This window comes from Mustelus asterias, chromosome 17, assembly GCF_964213995.1.
Source record: "Mustelus asterias chromosome 17, sMusAst1.hap1.1, whole genome shotgun sequence".
Lineage (NCBI taxonomy): Eukaryota > Metazoa > Chordata > Chondrichthyes > Carcharhiniformes > Triakidae > Mustelus > Mustelus asterias.
This window is the reverse complement of record NC_135817.1, coordinates 11,173,122-11,189,619: the sequence shown is the minus strand read 5'-3', so window position 1 is coordinate 11,189,619 and position 16,498 is coordinate 11,173,122. Positions and strand designations below refer to the sequence as shown.

The following is a 16,498-nucleotide window of genomic DNA, read 5'->3' as shown; positions in this document are numbered from 1 at the left end:
TGATATCATATGACTCTCTTCACAACTGTCTCTCCTACCTCATTGTCCTAATAAAATTGAAACAGACCGTCTGGACAGTTGGTGAATACTTTGCAATGCCCCACGTGATCTATTGCCCAGTGAGGTGACTCATCGGCAGTGATCAATAAATTTCAGTGAAAGATTTGTTTTGTTTTAGGGAAAGTCTTATGTCATTCTAGTAGCATGAATTTAACTAACAAATTATTACTCCATTATATAGTTGATGAAATAATCTTTTTGTCACATACAGAGTAGAGTGGGATTTTAATTCTGGACTTCTTAAATCAAGGGGAACCATCGTTAATTGTTAGCAGAATATTGTCTGAAACTTGTATTTAATTATAATGTGCTGAACCTATCCATCTAACTGGATCGGTCATGAGCTCACTGAATGACAGAACAGGCTCAAGGGGTTGAATAGCCTCTTCCTGATCTTATGTTTCTGTATGTCCTCTGCGAGGTAGGTAAAGATGAGCAATATTGTGTGCAGTGCAAGTACATGAATCCCGAGTGGGCTCCGGATAGAATGGAAAATGCTGCCAGCTGAAGAGTGACATTGGAGTGGCTTTCGCCAGTCCCGTGGCGATAGTGTTGGAGGTGGAAGAGCCAGGAAAATGGGAGGAGGGGGAATACTGTGATTTCTCCATGAATGGAGCAGTACAGTGGTTCACACTGCTGCCTCACAGCACCAGGACCCGGGTTCTATTCTGGCCTTGGGTGACAATCTGTGTGGAGCTTGCATGTTCTCCTCGTGTCTGTGTGGGTTTAATTAAAATTCTATGTGGGGGGCCATTTTACACTGGCAGCAATATTTTACCAACATGGGAACAGCCCTCGCTGTGTGCAGAGGCACATCCATTACTAATCCTGTGGGAAGGGTTTCAGGCTCTTTAATTGGTCACTTCCATACAGGCAGCCAAGGGAGCCCCCATTCTGAGGGGTCCTCATGCATGTCTGCTGGGCGCATCTCTCCTGGCAACCTGACCGTACTGTGGGTTCTCTGAATGGGCCTGAAGCCTCAGGCTTCCACCCGCCCTCCTGAACACAGGATGGTGAGGGCAGAGGCGGACAATAAGGAGGCTGTCTCCTGGAAGGTCGCACCGGTGAGACCACTGACAACATTGGTGAGTACAGAGCCCCCATACAGGCCCGACCAACATCAGGATCTGAAAACCCACTGGAAAACCCAGCCCATTAATTTGGAAAATTGATCTGAGGCTGTGACTGTTTGAAAAAAAGGGAATGAATTTAAACCCTGATAAACATCACTGATGTGGAGATGCCGGCGTTGGACTGGGGTAAGCACAGTAAAAAGTCTCACAACACCAGGTTAAAGTCCAACAGGTTTATTTGGTAGCAAATACCATAAGCTTTCGGAGCACAGCTCCTTCGTCAGATGGAGTGGTCTCTGTTCTCAAACAGGGCACAGACACAGAAATCAAATTACAGAATACTGATTAGAATGCAAATCTCTACAGCCAGCCAGGTCTTAAATGCACAGACAATGTGGGTGGAGGGAGCATTCAACACAGGTTAAAGAGATGTGTATTGTCTCCAGACAGTACAGCTTGTGAACATCACTGAAGCAGAGATGAAGCAGAATAATTGCTGATTTCCATGCCTCAAACATGATTTTTGATGGATAAATTAAGCAGGTTGTAGATAGAATTCGCAGGAAGGCCTGAACAATCTAAAGAAAATCCTTCATTAATTCACATTAGGCTTCTTCAGGATTACGAAACGGTCGACATGTGGAAGGGATTTCCACTTGTGGAGGAGACCAAAACTAAGGGGCACAAATATAAAATGGTGAATAATTATTATGGGAAGGTGGTTGCATGGTGGTATCGTCACTGGACTAGCGATCTGCAGTGTAAAGCAAATTACTGCGATGCTGGAATCTGAAACAAAAACAGAAAGTGCTGGAAAATCTCAGCAGGTCCGACAGCATCTGTGGAGAGAGAATAGAGCCAACGTTTCGAGTCTGGGTGACCCTCCGTCAGAGCTTTCTTATGGCCCATAACAGGAGGGAGGAGGAGAAAATGAGAAGTGGGGTCCTTGACCTGCGAAGCTTCACTCCCTTTGAGGAGGAAGCCCTTGATCTGTTGGGGAGGAGAAGGGCGGGACCGTGACAGCCAGGTCTGAGTGCGACCGGGAAGTAAGTACCACAAAACCTTCATTCATATGATTCATTTCAAGTCTAAGATCAACATTTTAAAATAAATTAAAACACAATTGATATTTCATTTAAAACATCAAATGAAGTGACGCATGAAAAATGTGATTACTTACCCGCTGTCATAATGTTTGTATTTTACAGTTTGAACAATGTGCAGCATGCTGCCCAGATACCTGCCTCTCTCTCCCACTGAATCTTGTGTCCTTTGTTGCAGGAGACGTCCCAGATACACCTGGCCCGTCTGGCATCGCTGCCCGCCTCACCTCCCCCCACCCCCCCACTCCCCCTCCCGAGATGTCGCACAGCAGCTCGGAGGAAACCTCGAAGGAAACCTTCGAGGCCAGCACCAGTCACTCAACACAGGCTTCCACCACATAATCCACCAGCACAGGAACTATCACCACGGTGGGACAAGTTAGTGGTGAGGCTTCTGGCTCACTCTCTCTGGTGCGCACGATACAGCTGTTGGCATACATTGGGTGGAGGAGGGAACGTCCGAGGCTTCTGGCACGCAGAGACCTACCAGAGCTGAGGGATCAGCTGGCCCCATGTCAGATGCTGGGCCTCTACGATTAGTTCTCCCTCAGTTGCTGGAAGTGCAGCAGCAGAGCTGGGGAATGCAGGATGGGCTGACGGCCACGCTGGACCAACTGTGAGGACGTTGTGAGGAGTCCCACAGACTGTAGGTGCGGGAGACTTTGCTGGCACAGAGTGGTACCCAGGCCAACACTGCAAGGCTGGTGCCCGCAGTGGAAAGCCTGGGGCAGGAAATGATCACCATGAGTGGCAAGGTCCAAGCCATGGCTAAGTTACAGTGGGCCATGGCTGAGTCACATTGGGCCATGTTGAGTCACATTGGGCATAGCCGAGTCACAGTGGGCCATGGCTGAGGGGTTTGGTAGCATTCTTGAGACACAGAGGGTCATGGCTGTGGGCTTCGAGAGCATGGCTAAGTCACAGCGGGCCATTGCTGAGGGGCTGCAGAGCTTGGCACAGCCTCAAAGGGCCATTGGCGAGGGCTCACACACCATGGGGTGAAAACAGTTGGGCCTGCAGGACTGGCAGGCCAGGTGATGCTGGGGCTTCTTGAGCTCCGTCCAACTGCTCTGCCATCCCATGGAGTGACCCAAGGGCCCGCTGGCACCACGAGGGAGGAGGAAGGACTGGAGCCCTTGATGGGATCATCCGCGCAGGAGATTGCGGCCGCAGCTAGGCATTCCGAACCCCCCTGCCTGACACCGGAGCATCTCCAGGGCAGTGGGACGAGCAGAGTGGCATGGGTACAGAAAGTTGGCCAGGACCTTTTAGGACCCCGTTCTCCAGGGGATGTCTGCCAAGGATGTGGAACACAGCTGACCACCTCTGATGTACACCTCGGGGAACACCGAGGTGTTGTGGTAGGCTGCATAAGATTAAGGAGTTGTAGGGTCACCAAGAAGGTATGGGTGAAGGGCTGCAACAGTTAGGTTTAGGAAAATAGGCACTGTTTAGAATCACATATACCTGCGCTGTTAAATATCACCACTCAATGTCATTGCACCAATGACATTAATAGTTTCACCAATAAATGTTATTGCACCCTACAGCCATGACTAATCTGTATGTGATTCGCCTCCCACAGGGATGACCATACCCTGACCATATCCAGAGGGGCTCCGAGCATCGTTCTGCGTGGGAGAGGCCCTTCAGCTCACCAAGTATGCGATCCCTATTTCCCTGTCCCAGACCCCTGACTGGCATGGACATTGAACTGGACGGTTGAGCCCCTGACCCTCACTCAGTCTTGGGCCCTGGTACCAGTTTGCAGTCAGAGAACAAATAGGAGTCAGACTTGTGTGGCATCAGGCTTTATCACAGCATGCCACAGAGCGAGTCGCCATCACCCTCCTGTCTAAACCAGTAACTCGCCAACATGGCCAATCCAGACCCATCGCCCTGGTGTGATGCATGTGGGACCCATGGCAGGGGGTGTGGACAAGGGGCTGGGTGGGTGGGGGGTGGGGGGGGGGGGGGGGGGGGGGTGGAGTTGCTGGCTCCGGGGGGAAATTGGAGGTGGTCATTGAACCTTGTGAAGATGAGGATCTCCCTCGCCACCCTGCCCTGCTGGACCCTTGCTGCCGCATGTCCTCCATCCCCCTACTCCTCCTTGGCCTCCATCTTCTCTACATCATCATGGGCCCCTCCTCCTCAGGGGCATCCACCTGCTTGCCCTCCTCCTCCTCCTTCTCCAGGAAGTTTCCATGCTGCTGCGTCAGGTTGTAGAGCGCACAACAGACCACTGTGATGATGCGGGAGTCCCTGGGGGGGCTGTATTGGAGGGCCCCGCCAGAGCGGTCCAGACAGCAGAACTACATCTTCAGGAGCTCAAAGCTCTGCTTGATGATTCACTTGGTGGCAGCCTGGGGATGTCAGAGTTATGCAAGTTGAAGCTATCATGCATGCTCCCCGGGTGGCATGCGCACACATATATGACATTCACCTTGTAGTTGCATACGATCAGTATGTTCAAGGAGTGGAACCCCTTCCTGTTCACAGTGCCTGATGTTTTGGGGATCGCAGGGTGACGTGCATACAATCGATTGCCCCCTGCACATTCGGCATCCCAGCGATGGTGGTAACGTCTGCAGCCCGGCCTTCCTGCTGGGCCCACGTTGAAATGGATGTGCTGGCCTGCCTGGGCGAACAGGCATCCATCACCTCGCGGGCACACTTGTGGACCGAGGTCTGGGAGATCCCACAGAGACCTTTGCTGGCGGCTTGGAAGTACCCGGTTGTGAAAAAGTTGAGGGCCGCTATAACCTTCACCGTCACCAGGTGCGGCTGTCCCCCTGTCCCTTGAGGTGCCAGGTCTGCGAGGACCTGATACAGGTATCGCACCATCTCTTTGCTGAGTCAGAGCCTGTGGTGGCAAACGGCGCCTGTCAGATCACTGAAGGACATGCATTTACTGAACTGCCGGGGTCTCTGTCTCCTCTGTGCCCTGGCCCCCTCCTCAGGCCAATGGGCGCTCCGACCATTGGTCCCTTGCCCTCCTGCTGCAGTCTCTGGACTGGGCTGGCCTTGCAATGTGTGGACATCTCCATCCTCCTCCTCTGTAGTAGAAGCCACAAGAATGGCTCCATACTGAAATCCATCCTTGCCCAGGGCGGGGGGGGGGGGGGGGGGGGGGGCGGTGGGGGTGGGGGGGGGGGGGGGGGGAGTGGGGGGGGGGGGGGATGTAGAGAGGCAGTCCATGAGTTTCACTGGCTGTCTTGTCTGGAGACAATACACATCTTTTTAGCCTGTCTTGATGCTCTCTCCACTCCCATTGTTTTGTTTCTTAAAGACTGGATTAGTTGTAAGTATTCGCATTCCAACCATTATTCATGTAAATTGAGTCTGTGTCTTTAAAAGTTCTGTTTGTGAACAGAATTCCCACTCACCTGAAGAAGGGGCTTAGAGCCTCGAAAGCTTGTGTGGCTTTTGCTACCAAATAAACCTGTTGGACTTTAACCTGGTGTTGTTAAACTTCTTACTGTGTTTACCCCAGTCCAACGCCGGCATCGCCACAGCAGATAGGTGGCAGGGTTACCGTGGCGTCATCGTGGGGGTGGGGTTCGATCCCATATGCAACCCCTCGGGGGTCATTCACGGGGCGGGAGAAATGCACGCAACATGAGCCCCAAGCCAGTGCTGACCCCTGCCTGTTGGAAACCCAGACTGACAAATGACCTCCCCCCCCAAAACCACTGCACCCATGCAAGCCCCCCACCCTATCATGCACCATGGTCGTGGCTGAGACTACACGCACCCTGGAAACAGAGCCATAAAGGGTTATCTGCATGAGTAACTAAACCAGGAGAGAATCAGTAAAGAGTGATTAAGATTTGTTGTGCCTGCCACACAGTCTGTTTTAACCCTTATACGATGGACAAAGAATTGGAGTAGACTTCTTGTTAGTACAACAATATTTATTTAAACACACAATCAATAATCACCCACCCAACCAATAATAAGTTATCTTACAGAAAATACTAAAGTTCAAGTCCAACACAAGACCTTGACTTAACTTTGTGTGACTGGCAAGTACCCAGGCAGATATTGGCCTTTATCTGTGTGTTGGTCTCGGTCGTCCTCTGCGTAGTCTGGTCCTCTGGTCTGGTCTGGCACTCTGGCTCTGGTCTTCCTTCCTTCTCGGGCGTGTTGGCTGTCCTCGTGCTGGTCGTTGCTGGCGATGGTCACTGTTATTGTAGCTCGTTCACGGGGTCAGAGAGAGAGAGAGATTCTTGGTTGCGCAGCACCCTTTATACCCTGTTGGGTTTCACGCCCCTTTTGGCCATTGCCAATCAATCGATCAGGACTTGACCTCCCTGATTGATAAAGTCCAATCGGGTGCTGCCACACCAACCTCTGGGTGTGACCCCAATGGCTATGTCAGTAGGTGCTGGGGGCGCGTAGAATATACACCTCCCTCCCAAATAAGGGGTTATGGCGCCCCTATGTGTGGTAAACAACCCAGTTTGACCAGAAAGTCCCTTTTGTCCTGGAGATGACCCATATCCTGTGTATTCACTTGTCTGGGTTACAGCCTGTTTGTCTCTGTCTTTTAGGCTGCAGCCTGGTGTTTTAGTTCTTGCCCAATTGTCCCAGAATGCTTTACAAATCGCCATTTTAGATGGCCCATTTGGCCACAGTCCCCCCTTTGATCCTGAACGCGAAGCGTGATGGATCACAAACTCAGGACCAGTATCTGTCAGGAATTCCCCAGTCACTCACAGTCAAGCAAGGCCCAGGCACAGTAATAATATCCCAGAACATATTTACATTCCAGAAGCTACAGACAGCAACACGCTACAAGTACAAACTTGTACCACTTATTCTAAACACCATTATTACAATAAGCTAATTCCCCACAAATACAGACAATCACATATTCTAAACACTACTATTACAATAAGCTAATTATAAACCAACATTCAAACAAATGTTACAATAAAGTATTCGCAAATCTGAGGCACATTTCGACAGTAGGATTTCCAACAGTTCATTAGTACAAATCGAAAAATGGCAGGTTTCCTGTAAACATTGCTCCACTGAATTAGAGGGGACCATTGTTCAAGGGAGGACCCTACGTCCTGCCTCCGGGTGATCCTCTTTTTCCATCGGCTGAATTGGACTGTGAGGATGATTAGATACACCAGGGTGAACAAAATCAGCACGACCGCCAGGTGTGACATTATGCGAACAAATGGATGGATTTGGATGTTTGAGCCCCAGTTCCAAAGGTCATTCCACCAAGAGGTGACTTTAATTTATTTAATTCCCCTTTTCACCTCTTGGGTCTGCTTTGGTGAAGGTTCTGTGGGCTGTAGCCAATTTTGCCCAAATCAGGTTCAATTCCTCTGGCAGGAGTTTTAGGCTTGTGTCATATTTCTCATGGTCCTCCCCTAGAGTCTGTCGGAGCTCGTCAGTCGCATTCAAATCTACCCTCTCCCTCTTATGAATGTCTGTTAGTTGAATGAGGCCCACCCTGGCTGGTATGTCTGGTTCAATGCAGAATGTAGTGTTAGTAATGTTACAATGTGTCGTGCCATACTGATATTGTTTCAGAGAGCTGGTGAGACAGTATCTCCCTGCTCCTGAGTTATGTCTGTGTCCAGGCTATGAGCTTCTACTGAGCAATTTAGGCTCGTGTTTGTTCTGAAGCCACACAGTGCATGCTCATTTAAATAAACTGGGTAGGGGCCTGTGATTATTTTGTCAGTTTGCTGACATCTGTCCAGAGTAGTGCCTATGAGTCTCCCTTCTTTCTCCATTGCGTACGGTAAAGTGCCATCGTACCCATGATTAGTCCCTATATTTTCCACTTCAAAGACCCTCAGTCCGACCCGGTCGTCAGTGATTATGGGGAGCCCTAATATCATTCCCAGGGCTTTCCCTGGAGTCCCTTTGCAGTCGTCATTGAACCAGACTTTGGTCAACTGTCGCACCTGGCAGTCAGATAACTCGGGGTGTTTCTTACCCCCGTAAATAGATGTTCCATCTGTTCGTCACTAATCCAAGACGGAACCTGTCCACTGCGTACCTGCTCTAGGTTTTCCCTTAGCTGTTCTATCATCCACTGTCCATATGCATTACATAAAGTCCGATTCAGTTGTCAGTCATCATCCTCTAATTCTTCCCTGATAATTTGATTGTCTTGGTGTGTCCTTCTAACACAGCTACCATTTGGCTGCTGGCTGTGTTCCCAGTCAGTTCCCCTTCAGCATCTTGCTGATTGTCCTCATTGATGGAACTTAGAGTCTGTTCAACCTGTTGGGTCAGAACCCTAAGTTTATTGTCCAGGTCAGCTAAATCAAGGGTGTTGATGGTTGCTACCCCTGCCCCGTATGCTGTGGCCATGTCATTGACTAACTCCCTCTTGGATTTTTCCTGTCTTTCATCCATTTCTACCTTCCGTCCTAACAGTCTGTGAGTTAAGTGGAGGTATAATCTCTTAAATTGGGGAAAGCACCACTCTGGCAGTTGGGTCTCAGCTATATCCACCACCACAGGTACCAATTCATGGTGAATGTTGTCATACAAGGTTTTCCCTGTGTGTTTTAGTATCAATCCATTCTGTGGTCCACGGGTGGCTTCAGGACAAATCGAGTGGGATGGGTCTGGGGTTGGCTTCAGCCCAGTTCTTATTTCATACAATGCAAAGTTCCCCTCTATGAGCGTCCCGGGGCACCGCTGCCCGCGCTCCAATCCTTTTTCTGGGCTGTTGGCCAGACATCCAATTTCAGGGCACCCATTATTTGAAAATCCCCACCAATCCCCTGCTATGGTGACACTCAGATAACATTCAGTTGAACTGCCATTTGGTTTTTTGTACACCAGCCGCTGGTTGTTACACCCAAACATTATACTCTTATCGGAATGCACCCGCAACACACCCTCCTCACATTCCCCCGCGTCAGGTGGGGCAAACCATAAATAACCCTGGATACCAAAAGTTCATCTTGCTTGGGGTGTCCTGCGTGCTTATTCCGCTGATGAGTCCGATGAGGTAGATCGTAGGTTGCATCTTTGTCGTCGTCCGTCATCCTGAGGAGATCAATATAATTTCTGCTGTTATCACATCCAATATTTGATGTATATACATGTATTTAAACTGTCCATGCCCCCCCCCCCTTTTTTTTTGAACACTATCGACAGTGGTGTGGACAGGAGAACCCGGATATATCAATTGTCGCTTACGTGTCGCGGTTTTTTCAAATTCTAATTGTGAACCACTGCCGAGCAAATTTTCGTTCAGATCGATAAGTGGACGAGATGTGGAGTGGTCGGAAAAGAGCTTGTTTAACTGGCCTCAAAATCAAGGCGGCCTGTTTTATTCTAGCAGCAGTCACCATCAGCCCTAGGGATTCGAATAGCCCTGGAGTCGGTCTGTAATGACCTGAAGCGGTGTCCGTTTCATGAGTGTCTTGGAGTTTGAAGGTGGAACGCAGTTAAAATTTAGCACAAGTGCCTCTAAAAGTTGAAAATGTAGCCCAGTCCCTTGACGATTTTAAAATTTAGCACAGCCGCCTCAGTGATTTGCATAGTTGCCTTAATGATCTCAAAGTTTGGCACAGTTGCCTCAATGATTGGTCTTAACTGAAGAAAGGTGACCAAAGAGCACGGCTTCGAACTGTGTAAATAACCCGGTTAATCGTGCGAGCAGTATACAGACGGTACGGGAATGGAATCGATTGTACTTAACTGTGGACATTTTACTGTCAGTCAGTCATGGTGGACCTGCAGGTTGCTTCCATCAGAGATTCTTGTACCTTGCACTGGTCTGCATTGTAGGCTGAATTTCATCATTTGGAGCAACTTAGATTCCTTCATTCAGCATTTCTGTTCACAAATTGCCCAACAGAGACTCATCTTCTGAATCATTTGTCTCATGGGGGCTCCATCATTACCTCCTCACCTGGCCTCCATACCCGTGTCTGTTCGTTGGACTGCACTGTGGGGTCTGTGTTTGGATCTGGGTTCGCGGGTCCTTTATCCTCGTCTTCCAGTCTAGTTAATCTATGTGTCTGGTCCCTTACCCAGGTGGGGGATGCAGCACCAGGTTCCCCATCAAAATAACCCGGTGTCGTTTAGTCAGGGTCTCACTGTTGGGTCTGGGGCTGTTTAGGCTTATGTTTATGGGAGAATCCATAATGCTGCAAGGTCCGATATCTGGCGAGTCGTGCCGGTCCTCTAGCGTGCGCAAGTCTCCTGTTATGTCTGGGTCGATCAGTAACCCTACGGGCACTTCAGGTGTGGACGAGGCTCTGGGCTGTAGTGTGGTTGGGTAAGGGTCTGGTCTGAACCTGAAAGTTGATGAGAAGGTGTCTGGGGAAATACATTTCCTGGGTGAGGCCATTCCAGTCGCCTAGTGTCATCCTCCCCTATCTCTAATGAGAGATGATGGCAGTGATTATTCTGAGTCCCATAAGCTTTCAATTGATTGACGTGGAACCAACCACTTTTCCCGTTGGTGATTAGGACCTTATAACTGAGGGGCTTATTTTGTCGGTGATGATGTGTGGACCTGCGTATCTCGGGTACAAGAAAGAACTAGGGTTGTCGAGGGCAATCATTACCTGCTGGCCAACTGTATATTCTACCGGGTGTACCCTTTTATCGAAATATGCCTTGCTCTGTTTCTTTTTAACTCCGAATCAGACAGCTGCGGCTAACTGGGCTGCTTTAATGTTTTCGGTTATCTGCTGGACAGCTTTCTCGTGGGTGAGCACTGTGATAGCAGGCTCAGTTAAATCAAACCCCAATAAACATTCAGCTCCACTCATAGGTCGGCCAGTCATTAATATGTGGGGGGTGAATCCGGTAGGACTGGAAACGGTGTTGCGTACCATCATGAGGGCAAAGGGAAGTACTGTATCTCATGTGTTGTTTTGCTGCACCGTCTTTCTAATGATCCCTTTTAGCGTTCAGTTCATGCGCTCTACGATTCCACTGGATTGTGGATGGTAGGCGATATGGAATTTCTGCTGGATGCCGAACATAGCCATGACGTTCTGCATCACCCGCCTGGTGAAATGTGTCCCTTGGTCGGACTCTATGCTACGGGGAAGACCCCATCGTGTAAACACCTGCTGGGCTAATATCTTTGCGGTGGCCTTAGCTGTGTTGGATCTAGTGGAGAATGCCTCGACCCATTTGGTGAAAGCATCTATTATTACCAGGACATATTTAAATCTGTTCCTACATGGCGGTGGTGGGCCGATATAATCAATTTGGAGATTTGTCCAAGGGGGCTTCTACTGGAGTGTATGTTGGCGGAAGTTGGAAATAAATCTGGGTGACTCACTACGTATGCGACTGCTGCTAGTTCGGCAGCTTGAGCACTCCAATGGCTGGGCAGTTTGAGAGCGAGCTCTATTAGTGGCTGTCCCTGTTGATTTTCTACATAAATGCCACATCCTGTGATTCTGGTCCCATTCTCTATGGTGGATGAACCGTCTACATAAATTCTCATGGCTGAGTCTGTCTGTTGGGTGGCTGTTTGTTTTGTCCCTGATCGTGTCTCCTGTTGTTTCGGGATAAACGGACCTGTGGGGTCCTTTGTGGCTGTAACCTGACACTCATGCGATCTTCCCCATAATTTAAATTATCTGCCAGGAACGTGGGCACTTTGGTTCACTTTACAGTGATGTCCCTACCCTGCAGTAGTCGTGTCCAACGGGCAGCGCGGACCTGGCTTACAGAGCTGTCTTTAAGGCGGCCATCCAGCAGAAGCTGGGTTGGGGTGTGTTCAGTGAGGACGGTTATTGGGTTCAGTCCGGTGATTTAGGCGAAATGCTGCACGGCCCAAAATACCATGAGCAGGTGTCGTTCACACCCGGAGAAGCCCTGTTCCACTGGGTCCAATACTCGTGAGGCATAGGCTACTGGGCCTGGTCTACCATGTCTTTCTTGTAATAATACTGCTGAAAGTGTGTGGTTGGTGGCTGCAACTTCTAAGGCGTGGGGTAGATCTGGGTCGGGGACTAGTAAGGCTGGCGCTGTGGCGAGGGCGCGCTTTAAATCGGTTACTGCAGCTGTGTGCTGCACAGTCCACTTCCAGGTTACGTTTTTCTTTAGCAATTCGGAAAATGGGGCTGCCTTGGTGGTGAAGCCGTCTATATGGTTCCGACAGTACCCTACTAGACCTAGGAAAGATCGGAGGGCACTCACATCTCAGGGCAGTGGAAGATGCTCTATGGAGTCTATCCTTTTCTGTTCGATCTCCCTCTTCCCATGGGTAATCACTGTACCGAGGTATATAACCTTGGGTTGCAAAATTTGGGTCTTTTTCGGGTTGACTTTGCAGCCTAATGAGTGGAGCAGTGCGAGCAATTCATCCAGCAATGTTACACGCTCCTCTTTGGTGTTAGTCTGTAACAATAAATCATCTACATATTGGACCAAGCACTCAGGTTGGGAAAACTTTCCTAGTCCGGTAGCTAGGAAGATGGACGGGGAATTATGGAAACCCTGTGGTCGGCAAGTCCAAGTGTATTGCTGTCCCTGGAAGGTAAAGGTAAACTTGTACTGGCAAGACCGATTTAAAGGGATGGACCTGAAACCGTTACTGATATCGAGCACCATGAAAAACTTTGCCTGGGCTCCCTGTCTCATCATGGTGACGGGGCTTGTGGCTACTGTGAGGGCCGTGAGTGGGGTAACCTTGTTTAATTCCCGGTAGTCGACCGTTAACCTCCATGATCCATCTACCTTCTTCACGGGCCATATCGGCGCATTATTTGTGGATGCCACTCATCTCAACACCCCCTGCTGTAACAGACTATCAATTACTTTGACCACCTCCTCCTCTGCCTGTCTGGGGAAACCGTATTGTCTCTGTGGTTTCGGGTCCGGCCCTTCAATTAACACCTCCCCAGGTATCTGGGCACAATCATGTTTATGCCGCGCAAACACCCCATTGTTTCTTTGAAGCACCTCCCTGATGGCTGGATCACTGCTAATCGCTAAAGGATCAAACCAGAATTCCCCTATTGTGCTAACCCTATTAGCATATGTCCCGACTGGAATGATTGATGGCGCTCTGCTAATAGTAGCCATCTGCCAAATGCATCGATTAGCTGGATCGAATGAAAGGTTACATTTATTCATGTAATCGGACCCAAGAATGTGTTCAGCATTTGGGGGAAGGTCAACTAACACTACTGGATGGTCACACACTATGCTGCCAGGCGGACCTGTACGGGGGCTGTAATGCTGAATGTGTCCTGTGAATCCACTGAGTGTAATTGTGCCCGTAGTTGGCCAAGGGATGTCTGTTTTTAATTTTGATACATTCAGGGTAGTTCGGGAGCCTCCGGTATCCCAAAGGAATTCTACGAGGTGGCCTCTTACCTCACCGTTAACTAGGGGTCTCCCTACAATATCCCACCTGGTGCTACAGATCCAGGTTGGGGAGGCTGGACACCGTCAATCTAGGGTTCCATAGGTGGGGACAGTTGGATATAGTGGTGGGCTAGCGCTTCAGGTATGCATGGAGTGACCGGGACCTTCTATCGATGGTGGGCGGTTCTCTCGTACCTAGGAGCTGCCCTAACTGGTGGAGCCGGTGGTCCTGATGGTCTCGGGGACCGTGTATATGGTGGCGGGGGTCTCCTACAATCTCGGGCGAAGTGTCCTGGCTGCCCGCAATTAAAACATGTCCCTCTATCTCTCCCTTGGGCTGCTGTGTGAGGTGGAGCTGTACCTCTCTGGTGTTGGGGATCCCCTCTACCCTCATTTCTCCATACTGGACCCTGGCTAGCCCTCATCGGAAGCATTCTCGCCTCCCTTTCTGACCGTGACATTGGGGCTCCCTGAACTTCCTGTTCCCAGACTCGAGCTATCAATCGGAGAACCCATGCTTCATTGTGTGTGGTCTCTGCGGGGTCAAAATTAGCACAGGCTTTCTTGCCTTCCTCTGTGGTGTGCGAGACTAATGTCCGAGCCCATTTGGATGAATCAGCTTCATTTAATCTAGCCTGATCTAATTCCCCGTACACTCCCGTGAAGTGGATCCATAAACGACTGGCAAAGGCAGTCGGATGTTCCTCTTTCCTCTGTCTACATTTATTTAACCCACCTACAGGATCCCCTTTATTAAACCCTACACGGTCAATATCGCTTCCTTAATTTCGTTTAAGGTTCCTTCCCCGACATTTTGAGGGGCTGGCAGGGCAGACCGTACAGACTTGCTTAATCACATGCCTAACAGCTTCACTTCTTCCCTTTCATCGAACCCATGCATTATCTTCTGCTGCCTAACGTCCTCAAAGAAACTGTGTGGGTCAGCCGATGGCTCAAAGGTTGTGATTTTATTTGCGATCTCTGCCAATTGTGCCACTTTAAACGGCGTCGTGTATGTAATAGCTGGGTCCTGAGACTCTCCTACCCGACGTTCAGTCGTCACTGGGTGCATCGATACTGGAGGTGAATCTGGGGGCACGGCGGGTATGACTTCCCCTGGGAAAGATGGTGGTGGACCCCAATCCTCGGTTCGTGTAACGTAAAGTCTGGCATTCTCCTTTAACTCTCCCCAATCTGCATCCTCTATCTCCTCTTCCTCTTCCCGAAGGTTCACATCAATCCGTTTTGAACCGATAATAGGGATTCCAGCCGTGAAATTTCTCGCTGGCATTTGGAGTGGTCAGCGGTTGCCTGTCTCTGTTTACTGGCTTGATGTAATGCTTTTATTGCCACCTGCAGATCGATGAACGTAGCTACCAACTGTGCTACCGCCTGCTCGGCTTCACCTTTCGCCAAGAAGGATGTCTTGGTAGGCTGTCTCATACTGGGTTTGAAAATTGCCCAGATGTAATAAATTTGCCTGGATGGTTTTCTTTAATTCCTCTACCTCTCTGTCCTTTTCGGTTCTTATTTGCTCTATCCTCTCCTACTGTTGTTCCTTTAGTTTCTTAATCTCCTCCTCCTTTTCCTCCAGTGCCTGCTTCGATTTCTCCAGTTCCTTACGAACAGTGTTTAATTCCTTTTCTGTTCCTAGCAGCTGTCCTAAGCAGCTCACCATGGCAGTCACTTTCTCACATTTGCCTGTCCATTATCCCTGAACTTTCCTTAAATTATCCCAATACTTCTGTCCTAGGGATCCCGGTCCCGTCTCAGTATTGGCACAAAATTCGGCCCATAGGGTCCACCCTTTCTTCTTAATAAATTCCCTGATTTTTGTTTCCCATTTGGGACACCTTTCTGTCTCTGTGCTGTTTCCTGCCATTCTATGTTCAACGACAAGAGGTAGGGAGTCGATCGGACTGCGGGTACGGCTTTGGGCTATGTTCCAGTCCTAATCCCTCCGGATTCTAATGTAAACCTGCGGAGTTTATCCTATCCTCCTTGTTAGTAACAACAATTCCCGAAAGCAGTAATTTGTCCAATAAGGAGTTTACACCTGTTGACTCTGAGTTTTAAATAATCGCTTAATATAGACCCTCCATTCCCTTCGATTTACTTGAAATCCTGGCTGTCACGTGGGGCATTTGCCATCTTAATTCGGGCTCAGGCTAAATCTCCAGGAGCATTAGGTTCTGTGGGATTCGATATCGGAGCAACAAAGTTACTTCTTGTCGATGTCCCACTTGAGTCGCCAATTTGTTAAGCCTGCTGCACAGTCTGTTTTAACCCTTATACGATGGACAAAGAATTGCGAGTAGACTTCTTGTTAGTACAACAATATTTATTTAAATATACAATCAATAATCACCCACCCAGCCAACAATAAGTTATCTTACAGAAAATACTAAAGTTCAAGTCCAACACAAGACCTTGACTTAACTTTGCGTGACTGGCAAGTACCCAGGCAGATATTGGCCTTTATCTGTGCGTTGGTCTCTGTACTCCTCTGCATAGTCTGGTCCTCTGGTCTGGTCTGGCACTCTGGCTCTGGTCTTCCTTCCTTCTCGGGTGTGGTGGCTCTCCTTATGCTGGTCGTTGCTGGCGATCGTCACCGTTGTTGTAGCTCATTCGTGGGGTCAGAGAGAGAGTGATTCTTGGTTGTGCAGCACCTTTTATACCCTGTTGGGTTTCGCGCCCCTTTTGGCCATTGCCAATCAATCGATCAGGTCTTGATGACATAGAATCATAGAAACCCTACATTGCAGAAAGAGGCCATTTGGCCCATCGAGTCTGCACCGACCACAATCCCACCCAGGCCCTATCCCCATATCCTCACATATTTACCTGCTAATCCCTCTAACCTACGCATCCCGGGACACTAAGGGGCAATTTAGCGTGGCCAATTAACCTAACCCACACATCTTTGGACTG

The 16,498-nt window shown here is 49.3% G+C and overlaps 1 protein-coding gene across 1 annotated transcript in view; it reads left to right on the top strand.

Annotated features, from left to right (window-relative positions):
• Positions 1-16,063: 16,063 nt before the first annotated feature.
• The window catches only part of cltrn (collectrin, amino acid transport regulator), a 57,182-nt gene continuing 56,747 nt past the window's right edge, over positions 16,064-16,498 (top strand). The window contains exon 1 of the mRNA XM_078232280.1: positions 16,064-16,135. The gene's annotated coding sequence lies outside the window, so the exon portion shown is untranslated. The remainder of the gene's footprint in view (positions 16,136-16,498) is intronic.